Here is a 17920-nt window from a genome sequence, read left to right on the forward strand (position 1 = left end):
TACTTTCTTTCTTGAGGCTGGACTTGATGTTATTTCCTACTTCTTTATGGTTGAGAAACATTTCATTTTGTACATGTACCCCATGGTCTGTTTCCATTCATGTGCTTCTATGACTAGCTTGCTTTCCTGTCTTGGTTATTATACCTAGTGGGGCCAAAATCACAGGGTTGCCTGTCTCTATTAAAATTCGGCTCCTTTGACCCCACCCAAGTCCAGATGTGAACACACAAGCCTGCTCAGGGATAGGAGAGAAGCCCTGGTCAGAGAGGAGGGAGGGAATAAGCTCAGCATTGACTTTTCTGTTCCTTTTCTTTAATCTCATGTCTGTGCTATGTTGGAGTATAGTTGCAGTTTTGTGTTTATCTTCAAGGTACAGCCACCTGATTCACTTATGACATATACCTACAGTGCATCTATTCTTTTTTGGATTCTGTTGCCCTAGATGTTATTGCAGAAGGTAGACCAAGTTCCCTGTGCTGAACATCACGTCCTTCTTGAGTATCCATTAGAGAAACAGATTTTTGTGTGTATGTGGAAGGAAGATAGGAGATAATGATTTTGGATTATCTATTACAGATACAGATTTCTCTGTATATGTTTGAGATCCAAATTTCTTTGTATATTTGAAAGGAAGGAAGGAAGAAAAGAGATAATCCTCGTGGATTCTCTATTACAGATACAGACTTCTGTGTATATGTTAGACCTGACCTCCTAATTGATCCTTGCTCTTTCACTTTTTCTTGGAAATCTTTGTGTTTGAATTCTCAGAGTCTCTTTTTGATTAATAAATATGTTCCTTTGTTTCTCATTTTTCATTTTGCCCAGAGGGACATCATATGCTATTTTCTTTCTGTTTGACTGACTTCACTTATCTATGATTCTCCAACCTCCATCTTTGTGACAATTAGTGGCATAATTTCACAATTTCAGTGGTGGTTTTTCATAGCTGAATAATACTCCATTGTATATACAAACCACATCTTCTTTAACTTTTAGTCTGTCAGACGACATCTTGCTGGTCCTGGTGTTGTGGCTACTATAAGTGGTGCTGCAGTGAACGTTGGGTGCATGTGACTCTTGTTGATGGATTTCTTGGGATATAGGCCCAGGTGTGGGTATGCCAGATCATGGGCTGAGCTATTTTGAAAATTTATTTTCTGACCTGTGAAGGCTGTCCTTTTTAGGGGTTGTTGCCAATGTCCACTGACCCATGTAGGGGTTTCCTCTCTGCCCAGCTCTCTCCCACATCTATTCTTAGTAGATTTGTGAGGATGGCCATTCTGAAAAGTGTGATTTGCTTTCTTGTTGTCTTTTATTATTTATTTTTGTTACATTTATGTTTATTAAAAACTGTTACAAACTCTTGTTGTCTTTTAGGTTGGTATTCCTCCTATAATAATTAGGGATGTTGAGCATCTTGTCCTATGGCCATTTGTTTTGTTTTGTTTTTTCTATTTTCCCTAAAGAATGTGAGGAAAATTTACTTGCTGTGATTGGTTTCTCAAAAGACAGTTGTGTTTGGAATTTATTACTGCAATATATGTTATAGGACCTTTCCTCAGGGCAGCTGTCATTAACAGCTCTCCAGGTCTTGTGAAATGCAAGATATTGAGTAAAACAATAGAATGGGAAAGGCTAGAGATCTCCTCAAGAGTATTAGAGATAGTAAGGGAACATTTCATGTGCAGATGGTTCCGGTAAAAGACAGAAATGGTATGAACCTAACAGAAGCAGAAGATATTAAGAAGAGGCTGCAAGGATACACAGAAGAACTTAGGTACAAAAAGGTCTTAATGACCTGGATAACCATGGAGGTGTGGTCACTCACCTGGAGCCAGACACCCTGGAGGGTGAAGTCAGGTTTGCCTGTGGAAGCAGTGTGTGCTCAGTCACTTCAGTTGTGTCCACCTCTCTGTGACCCCATGGACCACCAGGCTCCTCTGTCCACGGGATTCTCCAGGCAAGAATACTGGAGTGGGTCCCTGGGCCCTCCTCCAGGGGATCTTCCTTACCCAGGGATTGAACCCATGTATCCTGCATTGCAGGTGGATTCTTTATGGCTGAACCACGTGGGAAGCCTGGAAGGAAGCCTTACTATGAACAAAGCTAGAGGAGGCGACTGAAATCCAGCCAAGCTATTTCAGATCCTAAAAGATGATTCTGTTAAAGTGCTGCACTCAATAGGACAACAAATTTGGAAAACTCAGCAGTGGCCGCAGGACTGGAAAGGTCAGTTTACATTCCAATCCCAAAGAAGGACAATGCCAAAGCATGTTCAAACTACCACACAATTGTACTGTTTTCACATGCCAGCAAAGTAATGCTCAAAATCATTCAAGCTAGGCTTCAACAGTACATGAGCTGAGAAATTCTAGATGTACAAGCTGGATTTAGAAAAGGCAGAGGAACCAAAGATCAAATTGCCAACATCCATTGGATCATAGAGTTCTTCAAATTAGCTGTCATATTGAGAGTAGCACTTTAACAGAATTATCTTTGAGGATTTGAAACAGCTCAGCTGGATTTCAGTCACCTCCACTAGCTTTGTTCAGTCGCTCAGTCATTTCCAACTCTTTGCGACCCCACGGACTGCAACACACCCGACTTCCCTGTCCTTCACCATCTCCTAGAGGTTGTTCAAACTTCTGTCCATTGAGTCAGTGATGCCATCCAACCATCTTGTCCTCTGTCATCCCCTTTTCCTCCTGCCTTCAGTCTTTCCCAGCATCAGGGTCTTTTCCACTGAGTTGGCTCTTCGCAGCAAGTGGCCAAAGTATTGGAGCATCAGCAGTAGTCCTTCCAGTGATTATTCAGGGTTGATTTCCTTTAAGATTGACTGGTTTGATCTCCTTGCTGTCCAAGGGACTCTCAAGAGTCTTCTCCAACACCACTGTGGTGTTGCATCAGTTCTTTGGTGCTCATCCTTCTTTATGGTCCAACTCTCACATCCATACATGACTGCTGGAAAAACCATAGCTTTGACTATATGGACCTTAACTATTAGAGAAGAAATTTCTGTGTATGCTAGAGATACAGATTTCTGTATATATGTGGAAGGAAGGAAGGGAGGGACAGAGGGAGGGAGGGAGATAATCCTTGGGTTTATCTATTGCAGATTCACATTTCATATTTATGTTAGTACAAAGTATAGAGGCTGCACTCTCAGGAAGGAGGCTTCAGCTTGGTGAGTCTACCCTGTATCCTTGGGACCAGAGGGTCAGGTAACCATCGTTGGGGTGCACTAGGGATTCTGGTCCCAACCAGAAAAAAAAAAAAAAACAGACAGTACAGGTTTAGGAGACCCTAACACTATGAAGGTGTCTCTGTGAAGGGCACCTGGCCATCTCACCCCACCGCAGGCCAACCCTGGGACTCAGGCCTCCTCAGGTCCAGGGATGGGATAAGAGCCCATGTCTTGAAGGTCAGAAGGAATAAAGTAGGCATTACTTTTCTTTCTTTTTTCTTAGTCTCATTCCGATGCTATGTTGAAGTCTAGTCGATCTGAAGTTTCGTACTTATCCTCAATGTACAACGAAGTGATTCAGTTATGACAGATACATTCAGCATATGTGTAGTTGTTTTTGATTTTTTTCTATGGAGTTTATTGAACAAGGTCCAGTAAAGTTCTCTATTCTGATCATCACGTCCCTGTGGACTATTTATTAGAGATAGATTTTTTTTTTTGTACATGTGCAAGGAACCAAGGAAGGAAATAGTCCTTGTAGATTATATATTCCAGCGACAGATTTCTATGTCTGTGTTAGAGATAAATACTTCCGTGTATATGTGAAAGGAAGGAAGGAAGAAAGAAAGCAAGGGAGGAAGGCTGAAGATAAGTCTTGTGGATTAACTCGTACAGATATAGATTTCTGGTTATAGGTTGGATATACAGATTTCAGTGCCTATGTGAAAGGAAGGAAGGAAAGAAGGAAGGAAGGAGGAGATAATCCTTGTGAATTACCTATTACAGACACAGATTTCCGTGTATACGTTAGTACTGACCTCCTAAATCATCCCTGACTCTTTCCCTTTTATTTTTATTTCCTCCCCTTTGGAATTCTGGGTTTGTGTTTGCATCTCAGAGTCACTTTTTACATTGTAAATGACTTCCTCTGTCTCACCTTTTTGCAGTTTTGCCCTCCAGGGATATCATCTATTTTCTTCCCCTATTGCTGATTTCTCTTGGTGTGTTATCCCCCAAGGTCCATACTTGTGGGGACCGTTGACCTAATTTCATAATTTCAGTGGCAGTTTTTAAAGTCCAAGTAACAGCCCTTTGTAAATATGTAGAACATTTGTTGAAGATTTAATCTGTCATTGGTACTTGTCTTGGGTTTGTGTCTTGGCAATTGGAGATACCACTGCAGTGAACACTGGGGTGCATGTGTCATTTTGAGTGATGGTTTTTCATAATATAGGCCCAGGTGTGGGTATTAGGATCCTAGGTTTAGCTGTCCTGAATTTTTTTCTTCTGGCCTGTGGAGGCTGTCCTTTTAAGGGGTTGTTGCCCATGTCTAGTCCCAGGGAACATGAAGGGGGGTTTCATTATCTCCTGGCTCTCTCCGCCATGTACTGTTTGCAGACACTTAGGATGCACATGCTGTCAGATGGGATTTGATTGCTTGTTGTCATTTTGACCAGCATCACTCCTGTAATAATTAGCAATGCTGAGCATCTTGTACTGTGGTCATCTGGGTTCTTTCTTTTTTTTCTTTCCTTAAAGGTTGTAAGGAAAACTGACCTTTGAAATTGGCTTTTGAAAGTCAGTTGTGTTTGGAATTCATTTCTGCAATACCTGCCTCAGGACCTTTCCTGAGGGCAGCTGTCATTCACTGCCCCACAGGCCTTTTGAATTGGAGGTGCCAGTGAGCACTGCTGGACAAGTTGCTGTTGCAGGAAATTTCCACAAGGTGGCAGCACTTCTTCATGCCCAACTCTGGTTCCACCTGCAACCAGAGCCTTAGGGAAAAGTCCAGTTGCTGTGTTGTGATTTAGAATGGAATGTGCGGGAGCAAACGCCCAAGGGCTTATATCTCACTACTTCTTCCCTCCTGAAGCTTCACCCCTCCCTCCTCTAGCCTCATGCCTGCCTGGGACACTGCTCCCTGCTGAGGTGTCTAGGAGGCTGCACTCTCAGGAAGGAGTCTTGAGCTGGGGACCCCAGCACCAGGAGACCTGGGGTCTGGGGATTAAAAGAGGTGTCTATGATGGGCACCCTGCTTGGCTCTCTCTACCCCACCCTGGTCCAGCCCTGGAACTCAAGCCTACTACGTTCTAGAAATTGGATAGCATTCCAAATCCAACAGGTGCAGGGAATATACTAGGCATGATTTCCTTTCCCTTATCTTTTTGAAATCATTTCATGCCCATGCTCTGTTGAAGTCAATTTACAGTTTTGTCCTTGTGCACAGTGTACAATGGACTGACTCAGCTATGACATACACATACGGGCTTTACTACTTTCCGTTGATTCTTATGCCATAGATGTTATTGAGCAAGGTCATGTAAGTTCTCTGTGCTGAACATCAGACGCCTTTAGGACATTATTAGAGGTGGAGCTTTTTTGTACATGTGCAAGGAACGAAGGAAGGATGTAGGCCTTGTGGATTACATATTATGGCTATTGATATAATTCTTTATGTTTGAGATAAATATTTCTCTATATACGTGCATGAGGGAGAAGAAGCAGGCAGGCAGGCAGAGGAGAATCCTTGTGGATTAGCTAATAGAGATACATATTCCTGTGAGTATATTAGAGATACTGGAGAAGAAAATGGCAAGCCACTCCAGTATTCTTTCCTGGGAAATCCCATGGGCAGAGGAGCCCGGTGGGCTAGAGGCCATGGGGTTGCAGAGTGTCGGATACAACTTAGCAACCAAAGAACAACAAGCGTGTTAGATACAGATTTCAGTGCGTATGTGGAAGGAAGGAGCTAATCCTCGTGGTTTGTCTATTACAGGTATAGATTTCTGTGTATGGTTAGTAGCAACTTCCTAACTCATCCCTGGCAGTTTCCTTTTATTTATTGTTTGGGGGGGAATCCTTTGTGTTAGAATGTCAGACTCTTTTTGTGTTGTACATTACTTCCCCTGTACCTCTGTTATTTTGCCTAGAAGGGACATCATCTGACTATTTCTTTGTCCGTTGCTGGCTTCACTTAGTGTATGATGTTCCAAAGTCTATTCTGTGGAGATAATTGACCTGATTTCATAATTTCAGTGGCAGTTCTTCAAGTCTGAGAAATAGCCCATTGTACATGTGTACCGCATTTCTTTAAGATTTCATCTGTGGATGGACCTCTTCTCATGTCTGTCTCTTGGCATCTGGAGGTCCCACTGCAAATGAACGTTGGGATGCATGAATCAGTCTCAGTGATGGTTTTTCGTAACAGAGGCCCAAGTGTGGATATTAAATTCCTAGGCTTAGCTCTCTTAAAATTTTTAGTTCTGGCCTGTGGAGGCTGTACTTTAGGGGCTGTTGTCAATATCCATTCCCATGGCACTTGTTGGGGGGTTCTGTCATCTCCCTGCCATCCCCACCATTTACCGATTGCCGACAGTCAGGATGGTGGTTCTGTCAGATGGGATTTGATTTCTTGTTGTCGTTTTGATTGCCATTCCTTCTGTCATAATTAGGGTTGCTGAGCATCTTGGTTCTGGCTGATTGGATTTGGGTTCTTTTTTTTTTTTTTTTTTCATTAAAGGGTGTGAGCAAAATTTACCTGTTGCCATTGGCTTGTTGAAAGTTGGCTGGTTTGGGAATTTATTTCTGCAAAACCTGCTGAAAGACCTTTCCTGAGGCAGCCATCCCTAAGGGCACCAAAGTGCAGTTAGACCCGTCGTCACGTTGTGGTTACAGGAATGTCCACAAGGCGGCAGCACTTCTTCACGCCCATGTTTGTTCCACCTGCAGCCAGAACCTTAGGGAAGTAGGCTTCCTGGGCCATGAATTGGAGCGGAATGTGACTGAGCAAACATCCAAGGGTTTACGTCTCACTACTTCTTCCCCCCAAAGCTTTCCCCCTCCCCTCCAGACTCATGCCTACCTGGGGCACTGCTCCCTGCTGAGGTGCCTAGGAGGCTGCACTCTCAGGGAGGAGGCTTCAACTGGTGTCCCCAGTGCCCAGACCCTGGACACTAGGTGACTTTACTCTGTATCCTCGAGACCAGAGGGCCAGGCCACCATCGCTGGGGTGCACTAGGGATTCTGGTCTCAGCCAGAAAAAGACAGACAGTACAGGTTTAAGAGGTTGAAGGGCACCTTGCCGGGCCATCTCGACCCCACCATAGGCCAGCACTGGGACTGAAGTTTCCTCATGGTTCAAGGATGGGATAAGAGCCCCAGTCTTGGAGGCTGGCGGGAATAAAGTAGGAATTACTTTTTTTTTCCTTTTCTTTTCCTTAGTCTCAGCCCTTATGCTCAGTTTAGTTGATCTGAAGTTTTGTGCCTGTCCTCAGTGTACAACGAAATGATTTGGTTATGGACAGATACATTCAGCATATATGTAGTTGTTTTGATTTTTTTTTCCATGGAGTTTATTGAACAAGGTTCAGTAAAGTTCTCGATTCTGATCATCAGGTCCCTGTGGACTATTTTTTATGTTGTAGCCACGCGTTCTGGGAAACAAATTCACTCAGAAGGACAATGCAGATAGTGGAGTGCAGTTTATTACACCGGCGGGCCCAAGGCAGAGTCTTCTCTTATCCAAGGACCCTGACCATTTTGTGAAAACCATATATACCCTAAGTGTACTTGCTCAAATCCACCTCCCCAAATTCCTTGAAACTAGTCTGGACAAGGTAAATGAGAAATACAATCAAAGTTAACCCATGATTCATGTGTCACAAGACTAGATAAACAGTGGATATTTATCAATAGGCCTGTGGTCATATCCTGATAAACATAATGGAGTTTACCACTTTGTTCTTTTATAGAGATAATTAGCATATTCTTTTAGGCAACGGAGAGTCCAAGTCCTGAGGCTCTTTTATCCAGGGGGTCTGGTTTTCCATTGGGTATGCCATTTCTATAAACACAGGCACAAAGTTCAGAGTCCATTGGGATGGTGACCATGCATGTAGTCTAATGTTCACAGCCTGGCCTAAGATGGAGTCCAGCTCTGTCTATTTCCTCCTTCAATTAGAGATACAGATTTTTATTACATGTGCAAGGAATCAAGGAAGGAAACAGTCCTTGTAGATTGTTTGTTCCAGCGACAGATTTCTCTGTATATGTTAGAGATAAATACTTCTGTGTATATGCGCATGGAAGGAAGGAAGGCCGGAGATAAGCCTTGTGGATTAGCTCATACAGATAGAGATTTCTGGATATATGTTGGATATACAGATTTCAGCGCCTATGTGAAAGGAAGGAAGGACAGAGGGAAGGAAGGGAGGAGGAGATAATCCTTGTGAATTACCTATTACACAGATTTCCATGGGTACATTAGTGCTGACCTCCTAACCATCCCTGGCTCTTTCCCTCCCCCCACCCCCTTTGGAATTCTGGGTTTGTGTTTGCATCTCAGAGTCTGTATGTTGTAAACGACTTTCTTTTTTTTTTTTCAATTTTTCCCTCCAGTACATCTGCTATTTTCTTCCTCCGTTGCTGATTTCTCTTAGCATATTTTCCTCCAAGGTCCATCACTGTGGGGACCATTGGCCTAATTTCATAATTTCAGTGTCAATTTTTCAAGTCTGAGTAAATAGCCCATTTTATATTTGTACCACATTTGTTTAAGATTTCATCTGTCATTGGACCTTACCTTAGGTCTGTGTCTTGGCAATTGGAGGTACCACTGCAGTGAACATTGGGGTACATTTTTCCTTTTGAATGACAGTTTTCCATACTATAGGCCCAGGTGAGAGTATTAGAATCCTAGATTTAGCTGTCTTGAAATTTTTTCTTCTGGCTTGTGGAGGCTGTCCCTTCAAGGGGTTGTTTCCCATGTCTGTTCTCAGGGAACATGAAAGACGGTTCCTTCATCTCGTTGCATCAGTTGTGTCCGACTCTGCGATATGTGAACTGTGAACTTCCAGATGTTCAAGCTGGTTTTAGAAAAGGCAGAGGAACCAGAGATCAAACTGCCAACATCCGCTGGATCATCGAAAAAGGAAGAGTTCCAGAAAAACATCTATTTCTGCTTTATTGACTATGCCAAAGCCTTTGCCTGTGTGGATCACGATAAACTGTAGAAAATTCTGAAAGAGATGGGAATACCAGACCACCTGACCTGCCTCTTGAGAAACCTGTATGCAGGTCAGAAAGCAACAGTTAGAACTGGACATGGAACAATAGACTGGTTCCAAATAGGAAAAGGAGTACGTCAAGGCTGTATATTGTCGCCCTGCTTATTTAACTTATATGCAGAGTACATCATGAGAAACGCTGGGCTGGAAGAAGCACAAGGTGGAATTAAGATTGCTGGGAGAAATATCAGTAACCTCAGATTTAGATGACACCACCCTTATGGCAGAAAGTGAAGAAGAACTAAAGAGCCTCTTGATGAAAGTGAAAGAGGAGAGTGAAAAAGTTGACTTAAAGCTCAACATTCAGAAAACTAAGATCATGGCATCCAGTCCCATCACTTCATGGGAAATAGATGGGGAAACAGTGGCTGACTTTAATTTTTGGGCTCCAAAATCACTGCAGATGGTGATTGCAGTCATGAAATTAAAAGACACTTACTCCCTGGAAGGAAAGTTATGACCAACCTAGACAGCATATTAAAAAGCAGAGACATTACTTTGTCAACAAAGGTCCGTCTAGTCAAGGCTATGGTTTTTCCAGTAGTCATGTACTGATGTGAGAGTTGGACTATAAAGAAAGCTGAGCGCAGAAGAATTGATGCTTTTGAACTGTGGTGTTGGAGAAGACTCTTGAGAGTCCCTTGGCCTGCAAGGAGACCCAACCAGCCCATCCTAAAGGAGCTTAGTCCTGGATGTTCATTGGAAGGACTGATGTTGAAGCTGAAACTCCAATACTTTGGCCACCTGATGCGAAGAGCTGACTCATTGGAAAAGACCCTGATGATGGGAAAGATTGAGGGCAGGAGGAGAAGGGGATGACAGAGGATGAGATGGTTGGATGGCATCACTGACTCTATGGACATGAGTTTGGGTAAACTCTGGGAGTTGATGATGGACAGGGAGGCCTGGTGTGCTGCGATTCATGGAGTCTCAAAGACTTGGACATGACTGAGCGACGTGAACGAACTGAACTGAAGTATATCTAAATGTAAGGATGGATACTAAGAAATTCTTGAGAAAAATATAAACAGGACATGATTTGACATATATTACAGCAAATTCTTTATGGATTCATATCTTAGGATAATGAACAATAAACTACAAACCAGAAAAAGGGACTGATTAGCTTTAAAAGCACTTGAATACCAAGGGAAATAAAAAATGCAACACGAACATACGGAATTCATCTCCAAAATATACAAACAGCCCCTGCCACTCAGTATCAAAAATATATACACCACGAGAAAAAAATGGGACAAAGTTTGAATGAAAGCAGAGGGTTCAAATGACAGGATAAAAACAGAGTAAACAACAAAAGATGCTCTCTATTCCCCTCAGACCTTAGTGACCTGGGCTGCTGTCATGTCCCTGAAGCCTGGGCAGGCTTGTTTCCCAAGGATGGACTGTCATGGATCTGACTGAGCTGGGGAGGATGTGCCGTCCAATGAGCCCTGCCCTATGGACCTGGCATGTCTGCTCCCCTCTGCACGGGCCCACAACCTCCAGATCCAGGAGGACCCTCCTGCAGTGAAACTATGCCTACTGCACCAAAGGCTGTGGAGCCTCTGGGCTGGAAGAGCTTTGAAAAGCCCCATGGGCTCCTTTCTCCTGGTGGTGGGGTTCCCACCTCCAGCCTCCTTCCTTATGGTCGCCCCACCTATGGATGAAAGCACCCTCCCCAGAGTGGTGTTGCAGAAACTGGGATGTGTCCAGGGGACGGGGTAAGGAAGGAAGAACGGGAGACAAGCCTTAAGTGCTTCTTCTGCCACCTTCCACTCAAATTGTCAACCCATGAACAGGACTTTTCCCCCAAGGCTCTGGTTACCTCAGTAACCCGAGTTGGGCATAAAGACATGCTGCCACCTTGTGGCCATTTCCCATAACAACAACTTCGAAACCATTGCTCGTGGGCACTTAATATTCCTAAGGCCTGCAGGGCTGTAAGTAAAAAATGCCTGCCCTCAAGAAATATCCTAGCGGAGGTCATCAGAAAAATATTCAAAACAGGGAAGATGTTTTGAATATTTATTCAAGAAGTCAACGTGGATAAGTAAGTTTAATTCACACTGTTTTAAAAAAAACAGATGAAAAGATGTCAACATCACTAAATATGAGAGAAAGGCAAATCAAAACTTCAATAAGGTATCACCTCACACTGATGATAAAGGCCACAGGCAGAAATTCTACAAACAATAAATGCTGAAGCGAGTGTAGAGCACAGGGAACCCTCCTACACTGATGCTGGGAATGGAAATTGGGAGCAGCCACTGTGGAGGACACGGGGCAGGTTCCTTAGCATGAAAATGAGAATGAAATTAGACTGCTCCCTAACACCATACACAAAAATAAACTGCAAATAGATTAAAGGTCTAAATAAAAGGACAGATTTTATGAAACTGAAGAAAAAATCAGAACACACTTTGACATAAAATGCAACACTTGTGATCCATCTCTTAGAATCATGAATAATAAAACAAAAATAAACAAATGGGACCTAATTACCCTTAAAAGCATTGTAACAGTAGAGGAAACCATAAACAAAACAAAAAGGCAACCCTCAAAATGCAACTAATATTTGCAAACCAAGACACACAAGAGGAACTTATCTCCAAAACATACAAACAGCTTATGCACCTCAATATCAATCAAATAGGGGCACAAGATTTAAATGGACATTTCTCAAAGAAGACATAGTGGTGGCCAGGAAGCACATGAAAAGATGCTCAGCACCTGTGAGTATCAGAGAACTGTAAATCAGAAGATTTACAGTGTGGTATTGCCTTACCCAGGTCAGAATGGTCAGCATCAAAAAATCTACAACAATAAATCCTGGAGAGGATACAGAGGAAAAAGAAACTTCCTCCCTGTTGATGGGAATGAAAGTAAGAAATCCACGAAGAAGATCAGGCCCAAGGTTCATTTTAAAAAAACCCTAACCCTTTTACACTGTTGGTGGGAATGCAAACTAGTATAGCCACTATGGAGAACAGTGGTTCTTTAAAAAACTAGAAATAGAACTGCCATATGACCCAGTAATCCCACTGCTGGGCATACATACCAAGGAAACCAAAATTGAAAGAGACACGTGTACCCCAGTGTTCATCGCAGCACTGTTTACAATAGCCAGGACATGGAAGCAACCTAGATGCCCATCAGCAGATGAATGGATAAGAAAGCTGTGGTACATATACACCATGGAATATTACTTAGCTATTAAAAAGAATGCATTTGAATCAGTTCTAATGAGGTGGATGAAACTGGAGCCTATTATACAGAGTGAAGTAAGTCAGAAAGAAAAACACCAATACAGTATATTAACGCATATATATGGAATTTAGAAAGATGGTAACAATGACCCTATATGCAAGACAGCAAAAGAGACACAGATGTAAAGAACAGACTTTTGGACTCTGTGGGAGAAGGCGAGGGTGGGATGATTTGAGAGAATAGCATTGAAACATGTATATTATCATATGTGAAATAGATCGCCAGTCCAGGTTTGATGCATGAGACAGGGTGCTCAGGGCTGTTGCACTGGGATGACCCAGAGGGATGGGAAGGGGAGGGAGGTGGGAGGGGGGTTCAGGATGGGGAACACATATATACCCATGGTTGATTTATGTCAGTATATGGCAAAAACCACTACAATATTGTAAAGTAATTAGCCTCCAATTAAAATAATTTAATTAATTTTAAAAAAAAGAGTGAGCATCGGGAAAAAACAAATGAACAGAGAAGCACCATAGGACCAGCAATCTCATTCCTGGGCATAGATCCAGAGAAAATCGTAATTTTAAAAGACAGGTGCTCCCAATGTTCATGGCAGCACTATATACAATATCCAAGACAAGGAAGCAAACTAAGTGGATGAGGACAGATGAGTGGGTAAACAAGATAGGGTACATGCACACAGTGCCATGTTACTCAGCCACAGAAGGGTGACATCATGCCATGTCCAGCAACAAGGAAGGAAGTAGAGATGATCATACTAAGTGAGGTGAGACAAAGAAAGACAAGTATCATATGATATCACTTAGTGGTAAATTCTAAAAATGGATACAAATGAACTTTACCAAACAGAAATGGCCTCACAACATAGCAAAGCACCTTATGGTCACCAAAAGGGAAAGGTGGTGGGCGATGAGAAATGAGAAGGTGTTGATGAACATATATACACTACTGTTTATAAGTAAACAACGAGGACCCCTAATCAACACTGCATAATATACTATATGGGAAGAGAACCCAAGGAAGAACATGTACACATATATGCATAAGTGAATCATGTTGTTGTCCAACTAAAACAAAAAAACATACAAACACACCCTACAATATTGCAATTCAACAACACCAATACAAAGTACAAATTACAAAAAGAGAATGTCGACTCTATTCCCCTCAGGCCTTGGTGACCTGGGCTGATGCCACATCCCTGAAGCCTGGGCAGGCTTGGTTCCCAAGGATGGACTGTCATGGGGCTGACAGAGCTGGGGAGGGTGTGCCAGCCAATGAGCCCTGCTCCATGGACCTGGTGAGCCTGCTCCCCTCTGCATGGGCCCACCACCTCCAGATGCAATGAAACTGGGCGGGAAGAGCTTTGAAAAGCCCCATGGGCTTCCTTTCTCCTGGTGGTGGGGTTCCCACCTCCAGCCTCCTTCCTTAGGGTCTCCCCACCTATGGACGAAAGCACTCTCCACAGAGTGGTGTTTCAGGAATTGGGATTTGGCCAAGGGATAGGGGTAAAGAAGAAAGAAGGAATGGGACATAAGCCTTAAGTGTTTTTTCTGGTACATTCCACTCTAATTGACAATCCAGGAACATGCCTTTCCCCAAGGCTCTCGTTCCCTCAGTAACCAGAGTTGGGCATAAAGACATGCTGCCACCTTGTGGCCGTTTCCCATAACAACAACTTTGAAACCACTGCTCATGGGCACTTAACATTCACAAGGCCTGAGGGGCTTAAGTGAAAAAAACGCCTGCCCTCAAGAAATGTCCTAGGGGAGGTCGTCGGAAAAAATATTAAAACAGGGAATTCATTCAAGAAGCCAATTTGAATAAGTAAGTTTTAACTCACACTGTTTTAAAAAATCACATGCAAAGATGTCAACATCACTAAATATGAGAGAAATGCAAATCAAAGCTTCAACAAGGTATCCCCTTACACCGGTCAGCATGGCAATAGACAGAAATGCTACAAACAATAAATGCTGGAGAGGGTACACAACAAAGGGAACCCTCTTACACTGATGCTGGGAATGGAAATTGGGAGCAGCCACTTGGAGAACACTGGGCAGGTTCCTTAGCATGAAAATGAGAATGAAATTAGACTACTCCCTAACACCAAACACAAAAATAAACAGCAAGTAGATGAAAGGTCTAAATAAAAGGACAGATACAATGGAACTCTTGAGTAAAAAAAAGCAGAACACATTTTGACATAAGATGCAGCAAGATCTTTTTTGATCCACCTCTAAGAATAAGTACAAATAAAACAAAAATAAACAAATGGGACATAATAAATATTAAAAGCATTTGCACAACAAAAAGGAAACCATCAGTGAAAGAAAGACAATCAGAATAGAAAAAAATTCATGCAAAAGAAGATAGCCACAGGAAAATTATCTCTACACATACAAACAACTCATAAAGCTCAATGAAAAAAAAAAACAATCCAATAAAAAATTGGCCCAAGATCTAAATGCACATTTCTCCACAAAAGGCATAGAGATGGCTATAAAGCACAAGAAAAGATTTTCAGCATCACTAGTTCTTAGAGAAAGGCAAATCAATTGTCCAATGAATCAGAATGATCATTTCAAAAACTCTACAACAATAAATTCTGCAGAGAAAAGAAAACCCTCCCACCGTGGGTGGAAATATAAATGGGTACATCCACTAGGGAGAACACTATAGAAGTTATCTATAAAACTAAACATAAAAAAAACCCAAGCACAAAAGTACTAAGTAACCCAGCAATTCATACCTAGGCATAGACCAGAGGAAACCAAAATTTTTAAAGATACCTGCATCGCAATGATTACAGCAACACTGGGTACAATAGCAAAGACCAGGAAGCAACTTAAATGTACAAGGACAGATGAATGGATACAGAAGACGCAGATACACACAATGCAATATTACTCAGAAATAAAGAGGGATGGATGAGATGATGCCATTTCCAGTTACAGGGAAGAAACTAGAGATGAGCATACTAAGTGAACTACGTGAGACAGGGAAAGACAGGTGTCATAGGATTTCATGTCTGGTGGAACCTAAAAATGGATTCAAATGAACTTTTTACAAGAGAATCAGCAAGGCTGATTCTCTTAAAAAAGAAACTTAAAAAAGAGACTTAAAAAAGAAACTTAACGGTTACCAAAGAAGAAAGTTGAAGGGGGCAGAGAGCAATTAGCTGGTTCAGACTAATATATATAACATAAAAAAAAAGTGCTGAAGGGTCTTAATAGTCACAAGTCTGACAGGGCTGTAAACGACACCCACCCTCAAGAAATGTCTTGGGGTAAATCATCGGAAAAGAATTCCAAACAGGGCCAACTTTCAGGAAAGCAGATTCAAGAGGTAAATTGTACTCACAAGGTGTAAAATAACAAAAGTACATGGAAACATACTTCACATCAGTAATTATTAAATCAATGCCAATTAAAACTACAGTGAAGTATCACCTCACACTGGTCACAATGGCCATCATGGAAAAGATCTGCAAAGAATAAATACTGCAGAGAAAGTACAAAAAAGGGAATCCTCCCACCATCTTGGTGGGAATGTAAATGGTGAATGAAGACACTATTGAAAACAGCAAGAGTTTCCTTGAATACTAAACATACAGGTATCATATGATCCTGAAATCCCACTGAAATCCAGGTTTAGTTCTGGAGAAATTCATCAGTCAAAGTAACATGTGCACCCCAATTTTCAGGGTAGCACTATTTACAACAGCCAAGACATAGAATCCACCGAAATGTCCACTGACAGAAAAATGAAGACTATGTGGTATATCTGTACACTTGAATACTACTCAGTCACTAAACAGGATGAGATAATAATATTGGCAGCAGCATGGATGGACTGAGAAATTTTCATACCAAGTGAAGTAAGTCAGAGAAAAAGAAAAACATCCTAAGATATTATGTACAGGTGGAATCTATAAATACATACCAATGAACTAATGTACAAAACAGAAATGGACTCAGATTGTGAAAACCAAATTCTGATTATCAAAAGAAAGTTAAAAGGGAGGGATAAATAAAGAGTTTTGATTAATATATAAAGACTAATATTTATCAAATTGATAATAAGACCTACTGAATAGAGAAGGGAACTCTATTGAAAAGACTGTAATAGCCTATATGAGGGAAAAAAAATGGAAAAAAGAATAGATATGCTTCTATATAAAATCGAATCAAGTTCCTATACACCTAAAACCAATGAAACAATGGAAATCAACTCTAGTGCAATATAAAATAAAAATTAAATTACAAAGTAAATTATCTGAGCTTGGTGAAGGGGAAATCAGATAGTAGTGACACTATGAATTACACATGTGATATGCTATATTAATATGACATCTCCAAAAGTTTTCACTCAGCAGAACACATAGCAGCAACCCGCTAAGGTGCCTGACCTCATATGAGCGCAACAAGATGAAGAATAATGACCACAGGTTAATCAGGGCAACACCCTCAATTCAGATGTTGGGAATCTCAGAGGGGACAAGACACACTGCAGGTAAAGAGCAGATATGTGGTCTCCAGGTACTGGTTCCTGACCCATGTGGATGGGGTGAGACCACACAATCCCCAGACCCTGCACCTGGTCCCAGGACACCAGGTCTCTGCTGGTTGGGCCCCTAAGGTGAAAACAAGTGGGCTCCTGTAACCTCCTGGGATGGCATAAAGTAGTGTAGAGTCAGTCTCCTCTCCCCACACTTGTCCCAAGGAAGACCTCCTCTTTTCCCTTTGGTTTTATGTGATATTAACAGTTGTCATGATAATGTTGAACACACTACCTTGTTTCTGGCAGGCTCAGTCCTTTCTTGTTCTACTGAGGTGTTGAGAAGACAAACACGAGGTGCAGGGCTGGGAGACGAGGGCTAAGTCTGGTCTCTGCTGAGAAGGGACGGCCGATTGGAAGGAGATCACAGCAGCAACCTCACCTGCTGCCCATTGACTTTTTGCTTGATCCGTGTGCCCTGCTATCAATTCACCAGGTAAACCTACCTCCCCACCACGCTCATCCTGGTGAATTGGTGTAATTACCAGGTAGACACCTGAGGAGTCTCCAGGAGCCCCAGGGAGGGTGAACCTTGCAGGGGTAAAGAGGCAAACAGGCACGGACCTGGATAAAGTGAATACTGTGAAGCATGAATTCCTAAACACCAGTGAAGCTCTCATGTATTCTTCCTTTTCTTAGTTGTGTGTGTGTGGTCTCTCCATACATATAATCCTGACCCATGCAGATGGAGTGAGAGTCACACAGTGCCTAGTCCCCCAACCTGGGGTCACACATCCCCTTGGTTAGGACACCATGGCTGTGGTCAGCAGGCCCCTAATGTGTAAACAAGCCAGGTCTCTGGGTCCTCCTGGGACCCTAGAAAGAAGTGTAGGGACCATCTCCTCTCCCCTCAACTGTCCCTGAGAAGTCAGGCCCCTCC

This window comes from Muntiacus reevesi, chromosome 15 (genome assembly GCF_963930625.1).
Source record: "Muntiacus reevesi chromosome 15, mMunRee1.1, whole genome shotgun sequence".
Classification (NCBI taxonomy): Eukaryota; Metazoa; Chordata; class Mammalia; order Artiodactyla; family Cervidae; genus Muntiacus; species Muntiacus reevesi.